The following is a 15,179-nucleotide window of genomic DNA, read 5'->3' on the forward strand; positions in this document are numbered from 1 at the left end:
AGGCCTGCATTCACTATAGAAAACCCACCAATAAGGTACGCAATTCATGAGAAATAAATGTGTGTGATTACTGAAAGAGAGGCACTTAGTTCTTTTACTGAGGGCAGTTCATTGTAATTATGATACCTTTGCACCTTTCTTTAAATTTGACTGCAAATTTTCATGGACTCTATTATCTTTTATACTGTAGTAAACCAATTAGCCCAGTAATACTTTTCTCCTCTGACCATTCAGGTTGTTTTGGAAAGTGCTGGTCAGTGTAAGTAAGGGTATTACCATCTGGGACAGATACTTATATTTGTGAAAGACAGGTCTAGAGCCTGCAATTAACAAGATGTAATGGTTCCTTGTTTAGTCAGTACTGCCATCATCATACCTATGTCTCTGCCATTTTCACGCGGGTCTTACACTTCTTATATCTTGTCAGGCACAATTGTGTGATCTGACAGGTTTTGTGGGAAAAGATAGGTGGATAATGGTGTCTGCGTGCAATCCTGGTTTGTTCTTTTGGCAGAGGAGAATACCACCTTCAAGAGAAGTTGATTATGTCCTCCCCTGCAGATTTAGTTTTGAAACAGAGAGCTTTGAGCTTTTCTAAACTGAGAGACCTGTATGGCTTTTCAGACCAAAAACACACTGATCAACTTTATCTGAGAAAGCAGACAGGAAATAACTGGGAGTAAATGATTGAATTTTGAATTTTTGCATGGGCTAAAATAGATTGAAACTTCAAAATAATTACAGTAGCGTTAGCAGATTCCTACTTATCAGTTATAAAACAGCTATGATAAGAATTGACACTTTGTTACCTGGAAACTACCAAGCATGCAAACAAGCGCACAGATTGGAACTTGTTAGCATTCACTCTTGTGATTGCTCCAACAGAATAGCAAATAATTGATGGCAGTGAAAACATCTACTGAAGATCATATGAGAAAAAAAAAGAGGGAGCTCATGCCTATACCTAATCATGAAACCATGGACACTTTAAATGAAGCTGTGATTAGTTTTAAGTACCTACTTCTGACACCTGTTTCCATGAGAACAGGAGCAGCAGCTAGAAATGACGTAACCAGAGATCTTGTTCATTGTACAGACACAGAAACTGCAGATATCACACATAAAAGCATTAGGACCAGTCAGCAGAGTGTTTTCAGGAGAAGAAAAAGGTTTATCGATGTTTCAAAGATCCTTAGAACACTTCCAGCAGAACTCCTTAGAACTAACTTCACTGTTACTTCTTAACAAAAACAACAACAAAGGTTTTTAAATGCAATTTTTGATTTAAAGGTAAAATGATTAGCAAGGAGTAATTTCGTTTTGGAAACCTGCACCTCTCAAGCAGCTAACACCATGAGGACTGAAAGAGAAACTGAGTGTAACCACAATAATGTATTACTCTACTCCTGCAAAACTGCCTGATAAGCATTCATTTGCCTTATATTACATCCTTTTCCTAGTGATATTGCATTGCACATAGTTTTGATTTGATAATAAAACATTATGTGTTGCTGAATCCTATTTACTGTGAGCAATTTAAAAAGAACAATCTTAGTTTTATAGTCTAAGTATTTTCTTTGACCAGAAGTGTTTTGGAACAAAAAATCAGGCATATTTTCTAATTAATTGGGCAGTATTGTAAAATATCTTTTCATGAAATACGATGCTATGGCTTTCTCTTGATCAACATGAATGATGAAGGAAAAGGAGCAGAAGTCAGTGGTGTTCTCCCAAGGAACATACCTTTTATACATGACTGAGTATTACACTTTAGGGTAAGCTGTCTTTCAGATGTCTTTAGAAGTATGGCTGTTTGTGCAGTCTATCAAACAGTAACTTTTTTTTTTTCCCCTTAAAGGAAAAACCTGTGATAAAACAATGAACTCAGCCTGGAGGCTGCAGGTAACTTGTGTGCTTGTTACTTTTGCGGAGAGAGATTGGAAAGATTGTAATTGATGCAATTTCTCGCAATAACAAAATGTTCCTGACCTTTTGTTGATCACAAAGCAAATGTACTTTTAGTATATCAAGTAAAATCAAATTTTGCTCCTTTTTCCCTCCTGCTAGCTCTCAAGGATGATGTTATACACCAGGTTGCTTAATAAAAATGTCAACTAAGTAGAATAGGACAGAATGTTGTAGTTGAAGACCCTTCTAGCCACCAAACAGCTACCTCAATTTTCCTATTTCAGCATTTTCCATATTTAAAAAAATGTGTGTATGTGTGTGAGAGCAAGGAAGCTGTCAGCATGACACTGAAGAGCATAACATTTTAACGCAGGGAGATTTTTCAATGTAAGGATATAGGAAATGGTTCATAGACAATTACTTATTTTAACTGCCAGGCAGATTCTGCAGGAAACACAAAAAGCCCTGTCAAGAAGTGTTACTGCAGGAATAAAGTAGTTATTCTGCTTGTTGATATACAGGGGTTCTACTTCAGCAAGCTTTGTATGATATAAACCCAGGGACAAAATCCTCAGTTTCAGTAAAAGAGGACTGGAGTGCAAAGCAAAAAGAACACAGTACTTTCTAATCATTTCTAATCTGTCCTCCCTTCCCACCTGGGAGATCAACGCAATCAAGTTTTATCAGCTGTTCCTGCTTTTCTGCTTCATCTCTAATGTGACTTCTCACACCAAAAGACAAGATAGCTGTGAGCAGGCTTAAAAAGTTTATTCCAAACATTAATTCTTTACATTGACATAGAACTTGGGTAATGATTATGCAGAGAACTTAACAACTAATTAGGTTACATTTAAGTGTGGTCTAAAAATTTGCTACTTATGTTTGGAAATTTGAGGAGTACTGGACTTCAATAGTACTGTAATATTGAAGGGGGAATTTTGTAGCTGCCACCTATAATTGGGGTGTGATTTTGCTGCAGATATGGTGCCAAATTGACCATAAAATGGTAGGGTGCTACATCCTAAGAGAAGGAACACCTCCACTCTTTGGAAGAGGAGATTTTAGCCCGTTGCAGGAATCTGCTTGGCAGACTTTCATAGGATAAAGCCTTGGCTATAGGAATGGCTCAGGAGAGCTGTCTGAGTTTCAAAGATCATGAAAAATAGTCCATCCACTTGTGCAGGAAATCAAGCAAAGGCGGCAGGAGGCCAGCACGTATGAACAAGGATCTCCTGAGGAAAAACAAAAATAGAAAGGGAGCATGAGGAGGTAGAAGCGTGGTCCAGCCTCAACTATTTTGTGATTCTATCTCTGGCAGGTGCTTCTCCTTTTCTATCATTTTGTTTCTGTTGCCTGGCTTCTCCAAAACCAGCTGGTTAACCAAAGAAATGCCTTAACAAGGAACAAAGTCAGAGTTAGGAACAGACCATAAAAAGATCACTGTTGACAGTCCTCTCACATGCAGTCCTCGAAAGCTCATGTCAAGTAGCTGAAATAAATTGCTGCCTCTGTAACCACTGTTGAGTCACAGTCAAATATCAGTATTTATACGCTCAGTAGGGAGAACTAAGGGAAAGAGTCAGAATTGAAAAACTGTCTGAAGTAGAATTGCACGTTTTTTCCATAAGTGTCAGTTCTACAGCTGTTACGGTTGTTAGCAGTTTGACTGCAACTGAATAACACACAATGCTCTAAATGAAAGGGAACCATGATAACCTGTCTGGATCCAGCACACCCATTAAGTATCTCAGGCTGGATTTAGGAGAGAGTTAATGCATCATTCAGCATATATTATGGAAGTGCACAGAGCAGCTAAGGGATGTGCAAGTGTACAGGAACTGCTGAATCAAGGCCTGAACCTCATTGACCACCTGAGGCAAGCAATGAATCATGGGAAGCACAGGTGAAGGTAATTCACCTGTGCTACTGGAAGGGGTGGAGCCTGGCTGCACCTCTCTTGGACCCCATTTAAGTGCTGACTGCCACTCACTTCTTGTGGAGATTGTTGTGAGCCTATAAAGTCTCTTTAAGTGGGAGTCTGAAGTTCTTCCTAGAGACTTTATTCTGGGCAGGAGGTTAACCAGTGGTAGGACTGGCGGCACTTGAGGCATTATCCTTATGGTACAGAACTCTACCCGATCACAGCCTGTCTTGCCACCTTCCCCTCATTGGGAGTGATGTATAATCAGAATTAATAATGATATCTCTGACTAGGAGGACAGTTGAAAAGACAGTATGACTGGGCAGTAATGAATAGAGTCCAGCTAAGTCATGGAAGGCAGCATGGGTGATATACAAGCATGCTCTCTCATACACCATTGGAGTATGGCTACTTCAAAATTTTTTATATTGATTGCTATCACGTGTGTTTAAGTAGTATGATCTATCAAATAGCAGTGGATTGCCTCTCATTAGTAGTAATGGTTGTGGAAGCAGTATTTGAACCATGTAACTGGCTATTTCCTCTGAGGAGGACGAATTTTAACAACATTGAAATCTTGATGCTACGTTGAAGCTGTGTCTTAATGACCATTTTCAATTATTTCAATGAAAAAATAACTATTATGGACTGTCATATGTAGTCTTGTGTCTAATATATAGGACTTTTTATTGTCCTTGTTAAAATCTATCTGAAAAGATATTTGCACTCCCAGTCACAAGTAGAATATGTTGGAGCTTCTTAAAAAGAGAAGTAACTACTCCTTGAAAAGTTTTCCTAAGTTAAACCAGCTTTTCTTCCTCTCAGAAGTCAAGAAATGTCCAAGAGATGCGTGCAATTGTAACCTTCTTGATATTTGCTTATCCCTAGATTCCACTTGCAGCCAGTCTTGCTCTGAAGAGTTCTTACTTATGTTTTATTCTGGATGACTCAATGGAGAAGGAGAAAGAAAAGTGGAAACAGCCTAGAGAAGAAGCTGAGAAGATAGAGACAGGTTATCCTCCTATGCGATTTTAATGGTAAGAGGCTAGGATTTCAGCTAAGAAAGGTAAGAGTATTCAACTCCCTCTTTATTTGCAGAGAGGGAAATCATCACAGTGACTTCCATTGCTGTATTTTTCATTGCTGCATTCCTCTGCGCTGCCAAGGGAAATAACCTTTTGTCCCCTCTTTCTTGGGGGACACTTGTTTTTATTGTTGTCTCTGGTCAAATCCACCAGCACTGATTTAATAGGAGATGAAGGAGCTTTTGTGCCCTTCTCAGCAGTTTCAGCATGTGTGGAGCATGTTTCTGGGTCATTGGATGCAATTGGCGTTCAGATGAAATAATACTCCTTAGGAGTGGTAAAGACACTGTGTGCAACTTACCTGCTGTGTGGTTATGAACTCTAGTGACTTAGCAAATAATGAGGTAAGTGGTGATACTCAGTTGTAAGTTATGTTCAGGTAAAATAATGGATAAACTTAAAATCTTCTGCTTCAGCTTTGTACTTATGCAGAATAAACATATCCATAGCGGTATGGAAATGTAAAAGGTGTTAATAATTATTGAGAGATGATTATGAACAACTCCTACCTGAGGCTGGTTTTTAGAGTGCATGAGTGGGCTCAGCTATGGGCTACCATGGCAGGTCTTTTTGTCCATGTAACAGATAGCCAAACACGCTGACTCTGAGACTGAAATCTTAGTGGATGTGATTAGAATCAACAGCTCCTCTCAGAAAAACCAGTAGGATCTCCTTTATAAATCTGAAGCAATATTTCTCTCCCCACTGCTGCCAGAGAAGGTAAACTCTAGCTAAAATAGTGATAGAGCAGTGCTGGCAGAGCAACCATGGTTGTTATTGTTTGTTTATATATTTGTTGGAAAAAAGAGGTTCTAGGGAGACATAATACTCTCTTTGAAGCATTGTGCACCTGGGCTCCTACTGTAACTAGTATGTTCTTGTGCAGCAATTTCCAGCTGGTGAAATGTCTGTCCTTAGAGGAAACATCCTCCCCAGCTACTCCAGGTCAGTGTAATCAATGGCTTCTCAGAAGGAAAATAACTCCTTTGTTGACTTGCTGTTCACTTAGTATATCCACAAGTACACTAAAGGTTTGTGTAAATAACAAAAGGTGTTTGCTGTTGAATAAGACTAGAATTCCCTTATTGCACTATATATACTTCAATATTTCTTTCATTCCCCAACTTGAGCCATAAGTAGGAGAGCAAACTGTAGCACTATCATCAGGTACCTATCTTTTTTAACTACATGATTCGCAACATTGGTTGGAGAAGATAGGCATAGTACTCTTGAAAAAGCAGGATGGGAAATTTAAAATTAGTAGGTGAGATAAAGTGACTTTACCTAAAGAAATATGATAAAGGGAAGATTTAGCAGCAACTGGCTTCATCAAACAACCGGTAACTCCAAGTAAAGGTAGAGAATTCTTCTTATTTGCTTCTTCTGACAACTATCGTTTGGCTAGCGTCACTGTAAAGACCTATGTTATTTAGCAGGGAAGGAAAGCAAGATGTTCTCTTTACGCTGATGTAAGAAAAATAGCATTAATTTATGATACCTCAAACTGCTACTGTGCTAAGGGACAGTACTTGCTGTTCTCAAGTTCAGCAGCAGGTTACTTTCTCTTGTTGCTGAGCTTTAGCACCCAGGTATTTTCTGACTACTAAGTTATGGGAATATTGGATGATGCTGGAGGGACCTGAAGCTAATTCTGCCATAAAGAACACAAAGTACAGATGCTCTCCTTGCCTCAGGCATGAGTTAAAACATTCTTTTTTTCTTACCTTGTGAAACAAAAAGTTGAAAGGTAAAGAAATATAAAAGGATTTTTATATTAGAAAATAAAAATAATCTACACAGTGTAATAAGCAGGAAAAGTGATTGCAGTTTTTTTTAAAGTGAACTTGGTATTACTCTATGGTTACCATTTTCACAGCCCAAGAAATAATGCCTTGATGTGATTTTAGTACTGTTGAGAGAGATGAAGCTATACTGACCATGCAGAATACTGAAAATAACAATAATATTTTCCTAGAGACATGCAAAATATTTCCCAAGGTCTAATTCTACAAACTTCCTCAAAAGAAGGGGGGGAAAAAAGCATGGAACTCAAACTCCATTTCCTCCAAGGACAAGACTGAAGCTAGTCAAGCCTGCTTTGGTTGGCTGCACTCCTGAGCAACAGCTGCATGACTGACTGATACAACACCAGCCAAAAAAATGACGCAGTAAATCTGTGCAATGAAGATTCCAGAAATGTGCAAGCATAGGATCATAGAATAGTTTGGCATGGATCTCTCTAATTTAAACTGCCATTTCCTTTAAGACTTATAGGGAGTCTTCAAATGTAGAATGTTTCATCTTCCGTTTTAACACTGGATGCAGTGCTTTTCATTTAATTCTGCAGTATAAATTTCATCCAACAAGAGGATTTCAAGTGCTTCAGTGAAATATGGTGTACAGATCTGTATGTGTTTTTCAGATGTCTGTTTCTGATATCTATTTCATGTTAGCATTTGGGCAGATTTGAACTGTCCCTTTGCCCTGTGCTGTTGAGAGAAACAAAAGGGGAAAGTTGTGTAGAATATGTGAATCTTTAGTGAAGCTTCCTTCAGAGAAGATTCCCAAGTATTTTTGGAAGGCTTGTAGAGGTCTAAAGAAGTAGTATCTGGAAAGGTGGCCAGTTCAAGAACAGAACAAATACCTGCAGACTATGAAATAGAGAAGGACAATGTCTGTTGGAAGCAGTGACTAATGAGCTGCACACAGCTAAAAGAACACTTGAAGAAATAGCAAGACAAGGTTTAAAAAAAAAAAAAAAAGAGCCAGGTACTTTTTGTCTGCCTATTGCCACTAAAGTAAATCATTAAGGTCTCTTAAGAGACTTAAAAGGCTTATTAAACCGTTTTTGGAAGCTCTAGCTCATAGAAGTTGACTCTTTGCTCATATAAAGAGCTTAAGGAGTTTCTGAGAGGCTTCAGCAATCTGAAAGAATGATATTTTTGGCACAAAGATGGATACACAATACATTTCAGAAGAAAATTACTGTTTGTTAGAGAGGAATCACGGTAAGTATATTGTTCCTTTAAAAGGAACAATTAGGAGTTGGTTTATCCAGAGTTTTAAAAAGTGGACAAAGAACATTTTTGAGGTTTAACTGAAAACAATCTTGAGTTGGGTATGATTTAATTCTAAAAATCGGTCTGGTTACTTCACACCAATTCTGCTATGAGCACGTTGCTGAGAATATATCTACATTCACTGGTCCACTGCAGCTTGTAGGCCTCACAGAATGTTATGAATATATTAGTACATCAACTCAATGATTGCACCAGCTATAAAAATTGAAATTACTTAAAGAATGGATTAGAATGTCCATGTAGCATTCAAAGCCTCTTTTTTTTTCCTTCTGAATGTCAGAGCTTTCCTAAATGTCTTGCTAAAACAAGAAGTGGAACGGTATGGCCACTACTTTCAAGCTGGGTTCTGTATCTGGCTTTGTTCTTAATTGCAATAAAAGAGTAGCTCTCTTTCCTATGTTTAATTTCTTTAGATCAAATTTGCAGGTGTTTAAAATATCATGGCAATTGTAATGTAAAGACATGTTCATTTCCTGAGGAGCCTACACACACACAGACTGACCAACTGTTGAAGAAATATGTAAGTAGGATTATTAAAATGTCTCTTTTTCTCATTGTTCTGCCCGTGTTCAATGTTAGGGTTTTTCTGTAGTAATACTAAGTTATTTGTTGTATGCCATCTTTCTAGCCTTACCCTTTTTGCTGCATATAGGAGTGTTAGAGAAAGATCCTAAGAATAACCAAGAAAGTAAATCTGGAGAAAAAACATAGTAGGAATATGTGTAGTTGTGAATCATATCTGAGGAAATGTTTAAGGGAACTCAGAACCCAGTAAATCAGGAAGTTGTGCCACCTTTTTTTTTTTTTTCCTAAACTTTTCCTTATGTCTGCCTGCCCAGATCTATTATTTAAAAGATTTCTCAAACTGCAGGTAATCACCTGTAATGATGTTACTGTCCACATCAGTCTGTCCTGAAACTCTGTGAGCTTTCTCTAGGATTGTTAGATAGTCAATGAGATTGAGTCCTCGAGATGTTGAATCTGAGCACCTCACAGTGGAAGAAAAAAAACTATTCCGAAAGAGGAGTAGGTAAGCTGGAAAAAGAATCTCTTAAAATCACTCATGGAAGCTAACTTTACCTCTCAGGTTCTCACTGTTTATAGCTGGTGAGGAATGAGTAAGCAATGAAGAGAGGGATTTATCTCAGGAACTTGAAATTCTAATTGCATTCCATTAACTTGCTGGCACTGTCCATCATTTAGCAGTTTCTTGCAAAAATTCCCCAATTCTTCCCCTCTGTCATCTTAAAGACGTATTTTTAAGTAGACTCCAGGCTACCTTCTGTTATGTGATCTCTGTTTCAAACATTTGGACCAAATCGGCCATTTCCTATGCCTCAAATATCTGCAATGCTGGATAATAAAAGTCACAGTAGAGGAAGTATTTGTTAGTTCTCCTTGTGTAACATGATTTGATTATTTTGATCCAGGGCTGTACAGTCAGTACTAATCATAGTGAGAGCTACATATGCTTGTAGGCTTTCTGAAACTGGTGAAGAACTACTTCTATTTTTTCATGTTTTTGACTTACAAATGTATAGCCTTCAGACTCTTACTTGGTAGGCTTTACTCCAGTAACCTAGCTTAATGTAATGCATTCATTAATAATTGTGTTCTTTCCATGTATGACAAATTTTAAAGTATTGAATTGAAAGCGTATTATGAACATGGAATATTTCCTTTAATCCACTTAAAGTACAAAGTGTGAAAAGGTTGTTTGAGGAATTGTTAATACAATGCTAATCTCGTAGCTGTGTAGATTCATAGATTTATTTGGAAGTACGCTCTTTTTACTCCCTTGCTTATTGCATAGAGTCCTGAAACTGGGTTCATCTGGTGCTGTAATCTTTCATTTTGGAGGCTGGGTGATAAAAGGCAAACAGTATTTGGAAAATAACACACCTCCCTTTCCTGCCTGTTTATCTGCACAATTTCAAGACTCCCACTCCATTATATTTGGACAATAGTAGAAGATGAAATGATGACAAGAGACCAGTTGCCATCCAAAAAAAAGCTTTGGCGAACGTCTAGGTGAATGTTTTTTCCATTGTCCTTCTTTCTCATCTATCTCATCTCTCTGCAGGTTAATGATGAATGCAGGAGATGAAAAGTTGTTCCCAAGAGTTTGGGAGCAAAATTTTATTTCTCATAATAAGAAATAAAATGTTTAGTATTTCTGTATTGCTGTTCTTCATAATACTTCTGAGCACATGGCATGTTGGATGAAAAATAGTAGTTGAAATGTACCAAAGAACTTCAAGTTTATTACTAGGAGAAGAAATAAAAGCCAGGAAGTGCTAGACTTTGTGCAAGTTCTCACTTATTATTCGTGACTATTATCATCTTCTCCATTGGAATTTTATTACAGAATATGCCTTAGGCTTTGCTTCAGAGAAATCTAGGGGCTACAAACTATAAGGAATAATTTATGATCACTTATAGGCAGCAAGCAAACTCTCATGGTTTAGAAAGTCATTAAAAAAAAACAACACATATTTGTGCAGATTAATCGTCTCATTCTAGAACAAGGAAAGTATTTACATTGTGTTGTAAATACTTTCCAGTTATGAGAGTCTAAATAGTCCTAGTAGCCTAAACTGGTACAAAAATTGAAGGAACAAAATCAAAAGAAATACAAGTAGCAGTCAGGAGAGAATTCAGTCTGTTAGCCGAGTATACGTCTTTTTTCCTCCCCAAAAATATAACTTGGGAAATAATAGGCAATTCCAGAATTACTGCACACTGTGTCTTGGTAAAAGAGTTTGTTTCCCCAAATCTAGGAATTGTGACTTCTGTGAGGAAATGCCTTGTTTAAGCTGACGTGTTTCTATGTAGGTTGCTCCAGAAGTAATGCCTCCTACCTATTTCAATGGAAACTACTGCAGACACAATGCAATAACACTATTGAATAGAGTCAATCCTCAGCTAGAAAATGCTCTTTTTCAGCATAGCCATTACCATTAGCTGTGTGTTTTTGCCAGCAATGAACAAAAGGCTGCAGTAATAACAATCTGCCCCAGTGGAGATGATCCACTGTCTCTGTCACCACTGCTGAAACACATTGCCCACTGCCTCGCTGTATTCACATTCACTGTTTAGTCTCCATAAACAATCAGCAAGTGTCAATGAATTTCAGTGGATGGAATGTTTTCTGTGTGGAGGAATTCAGTGATGCACCTTTGCTTCATATCCCCTTCCATATCAGGTGCTATTTTGTTAGAATGGCCCTCTGTTGCCTTCTGTTACACAGCAACAAAATGTGATGGAATATTGGTAAGAAGGTTCGATCTCTACTGCCATACAATCAACATCCACCCCTGATGTCACTGGTTGACATAATAAAATAGGGGGCATTACTTTTGGAGCAGCCCTGGTAAACGTCAGTAGTCTATTCCACATTTAATCAAGGTTGTTTTACTAATGAGAGTGGAGTTTGGCACTGTGCTGCTCCACACCTGAGATCCTCCCCATGTGACATGAGTGGACCTTGGCAAGTGGGTGCAGCTAAGACAAAGGTAGTTGGCAATGCTGAGACTTCTCCTAGCACACCTTTAGCAGTGCAGAGGTTATTTTAGTTTCCATGAGGTACAGAATTTGTCAGCAAGAAGCCTTCAAACTTAAACTTCTTATGGTGATATAAAACCTTAGCGAGCTCTGCTAACAAGCTTCAGGACATTTAGATGACTGTATCCTGGCTGTGCTCTTTGTATTCACTCTGCTTTGGTTATTTTTGACACTCACCACAAGCAAAGTCTCATCAATGAAGCCTTGTGATGATTCTTGGTGTCAAATAATAATCTTCCTGTAGTTAATCCTATACAGCAGAAGAGTCACTGGCCCCGTTGAATTTAATGGCAGGACATTCAGCAAGGGCAGAACTTCTCACTGAGACCAAGTCCTTCTATCCTGATACAGCTACGAATTTGGAGACAGGGCATAAAAAAATCTAGAAAAGAGGTTCCTTTCCCAGAAAAAAAAACCAACAAAAAACAGATAAATAATTTTGAAAATGGTTTTCTAATACTAATAAGGAAAATGTAATAGACCATTTTATGCTCCTGTCCTTAGGCTGTACCTTGTACCATGATCAGTATAAAAGAAAATGATATTTCCTTGATTACTCATTCAAGAAGAAAATGAGTTCTGTTACCTGAAAATTTGGAAGTTTCCTGAGTAATTGGATAGCCTTTGTACACCTTCAATTTTTGATGTTATTGGGTAGTTTATGGTATTTACTAAGATGTTTCAGCGTAATCATTTTCTTGACAGGATAAAATATCACTATTACAGTGAGAACATTCTCCTGACAGCAGAAACCATTTAATAAATTAGATTCTGAATGCAATTTGCTGGTCAGTGAGGCAGAATATATAGTGCATGTGCAAGAAAGAGTTTAAATATCAACCAGAAACTAACAGTGTAAATTACACAAAAGCATCCTTCATTGTGCTGGCCTTTTCTTTCTTCTAAGACTGCAAAAGGCATTGGCAGGAATAATTTGAATGTCACAAATATGTCGTATAGAAATCTACCTGCTTCAAAATTACAGGCACTTATTTCAGTGCTGAACACACTAAAAAAACCTAGTTTAACATTTGGAGGAGAGTGGATTAACCAGCAGTATTCAGTTAATTCCTACTATAGTCATCAGCCTTGAGGTGTGGATACCAAGATAGGTTCAAATCTTCCAAAGCATTCAGTGGGAAGGGCTGCTGCCTCAGCCTGCTAGAGTCTCCGAGAAGCATGGTAGCTCTGGTGTGGACTCTTGTATGGATTGATGACTGGTATATTATCCAGTAACAATTGCATTTCAGCAAGTGCCTAATAACAGACTCCTCCTTGTACCTGCTGAAGTTTTGGAAGTGAACATAGAGATGAAGCAGAGGTGGAATAAGGTGATCCTGTATTTGCATCTCTGAGACTGGCTAAATGCTATGATCTCCTGACAAATACTTGTTTTCTTCAAGTAGGAATCAGAATTGTACAGCAGGACTCATCCCACTTTCATATCTAGATTTTATTTGAACTCGAAGGAAATGGGTGACTTCCACTCATCCAGATAGCTGCAGCTGCTCTTCTGTTCTGTAACATGAAATGTAGTCCCCTTCCAGCTTCTCCCTTCTCTACAAGTCTTCTTCAGTTGTCCTAAATGCTGTCACTGCTAGAACTTCACAGCTCCTAGTAACTGTTTTTAGCCATTTTGAGCCTAGGCACTTCTAATAGTTCCAGGAATAATGCACTCAAGTTTAAATTCTAAATATCAATCTTACTACAGCTTTTTTCAATGGTGTCCCTTTAGTGTCATCCTTTCAGAGATATGGTGAAAAACTGAGATACAAGATCATGAAATGCAGATCCCTGTTTGCCTTTGCTCCCTGCAAGGAAGTTTTTTTCCTTTGGTTTCATCTCACATGAACAACCCATGTGAGGAAGGGAAGGGAAGAGGCACCCAATTAATTATTGCCTTTTATCCTTGTATTTTTCCCCTTAACCAGTTCCTGACGTTTTTCTTTCTCTTGCAGGTCTTCCTGAAAAGTTTTGTTAGCCTTAGTTTGTATGTATTTATATATATATCTATCTATAGCTATGTGTATATACTTGTATATATGTGTATAAATTTAATTGTCTTTCTGTAGACACGCTACTGACGTTTTTCTATAAATCTCTGAAAAGAGATAAGCCAACCAGATGCCTTTATTCTGCATGCTGCAAAGTTTTTGTCTGCATGGAATACTTGAATAGAATAATTATTTTATGTTAAATTTGTTCAGGAATGGACCTCTGTTCTTTCCCTTCTTAATTCCTACCATCACTATCATTACTTTTCCTCATAATGCTACCCAGGCAGAAACTGACAAAATTGAAAATTAATTTGTGAAATGTCTCCAATGTGTATGATGAAATAGCTCTGGGAGAGAAGTAGCAATGCTGTTTGTACTCAGCTAGAGCCAATGTTGCTGTTCTCCAACATTCTTTTTATTGCTTTCAGATCCAGTGCATCAGAAGTAAATGCTGTCTCTGCTGTTCCCAGCATTCACAGTCGTGTGGATTTTGTGAGCGTCCTTTCTTATCTTTCTTTCTGCCTCCTTGTTTCATGTAAGGATCTCTCAGAGCTCCATCCTTTATCTTCTAGATGAGGAAACTGACAGAATAAGATTAAGGTTAAAATGTCAAAACTTTCTCTCAATTTTGGGTGCTGATTTTACACGTCCAGGCCCTGATCCTTTCAAGTGCACTCTGCGTTATTGGACTTTTAGATGGAAGTTGCCCTTTGAAAACTTACCATTGTTGGTTATTGCTTTTCACATCCTTAAAGACTAGGTAAAAATCTCCTTGAGACTGATTGGTATGCCAGTTGCTTTTCATTCTGGTTGAAAGTGGGAACAGTAATATGCCCTTTTGTTTAACGATAATTGAAACATGGGAAGATACTTCTGAGACCACTTGGAGTGCAAGTACGAACTGGCAGGTTTTGATCTGCTTGTGGTTGGGTGTGTTTTAAAGTAAGGAAGGAAAGAGGCAAATGAAAAGAGAAGTGCCTCTAGCATGAGCTTGAGAGAAAAAACAAAAATTGCTTGGAGCTTTTTGTGGAGAATCTTTCAGGAGGAGTGAAAAAGAACTGTTTTGATTAATTGCTACTCTGATCAGAGTTTTATGTGTATCCTGTAAGTCAGCAGTATGTTTCTGTTAAAGAGAAAGGACTGCAGACCCCAGATAGTATAAAAGCATGGGCTTAGAGCAGAGATTGACCTTAAATTCGTAGAACAAATTTGTTTAATGAGCACTTAAAAACATCAAGTGTGGGATAGTTAGAAATTCCTTGAACTGAGCTTGCCAGTACAGAATTCACTTAGGTGCTGCTCATATTCTGTATTTAACTTCCTAATGCTGTACTGAGCCGCATAGTCCTCTTTTTGAACTGTGATTGGGAATGAATGAAGGAGTATTGAAAGAGGTACTTGGGCTGACTGTCTGGCCTTATCAAGTTAACATGCTAAGCAGCAGAGGAAACAGACGTCTTCTGGAAAAAAGGATAATAAAGTTAAGACAAATGATTTCAAAGACTGGATTTTATTCTTCTAGTGTATTATGTGGCACTAGGCGAAGTTTTTAAGATGGAATGGTCTAGTGGATTCTTTGCTGCTATTCTTTTTCCCCATTGTTATTGCCCATTCAGTAGGAAAT

At 37.9% G+C, this 15,179-nt stretch overlaps 1 protein-coding gene across 2 annotated transcripts in view; it reads left to right on the forward strand.

Annotated features, from left to right (window-relative positions):
- WDR89 (WD repeat domain 89) overlaps nt 1-15,179 on the forward strand; it is a 320,794-nt gene that overhangs the window by 12,961 nt on the left and 292,654 nt on the right. The window lies entirely within an intron of this gene.

The sequence above is a fragment of the Lagopus muta genome, chromosome 6, assembly GCF_023343835.1.
Source record: "Lagopus muta isolate bLagMut1 chromosome 6, bLagMut1 primary, whole genome shotgun sequence".
Classification (NCBI taxonomy): domain Eukaryota; kingdom Metazoa; phylum Chordata; class Aves; order Galliformes; family Phasianidae; genus Lagopus; species Lagopus muta.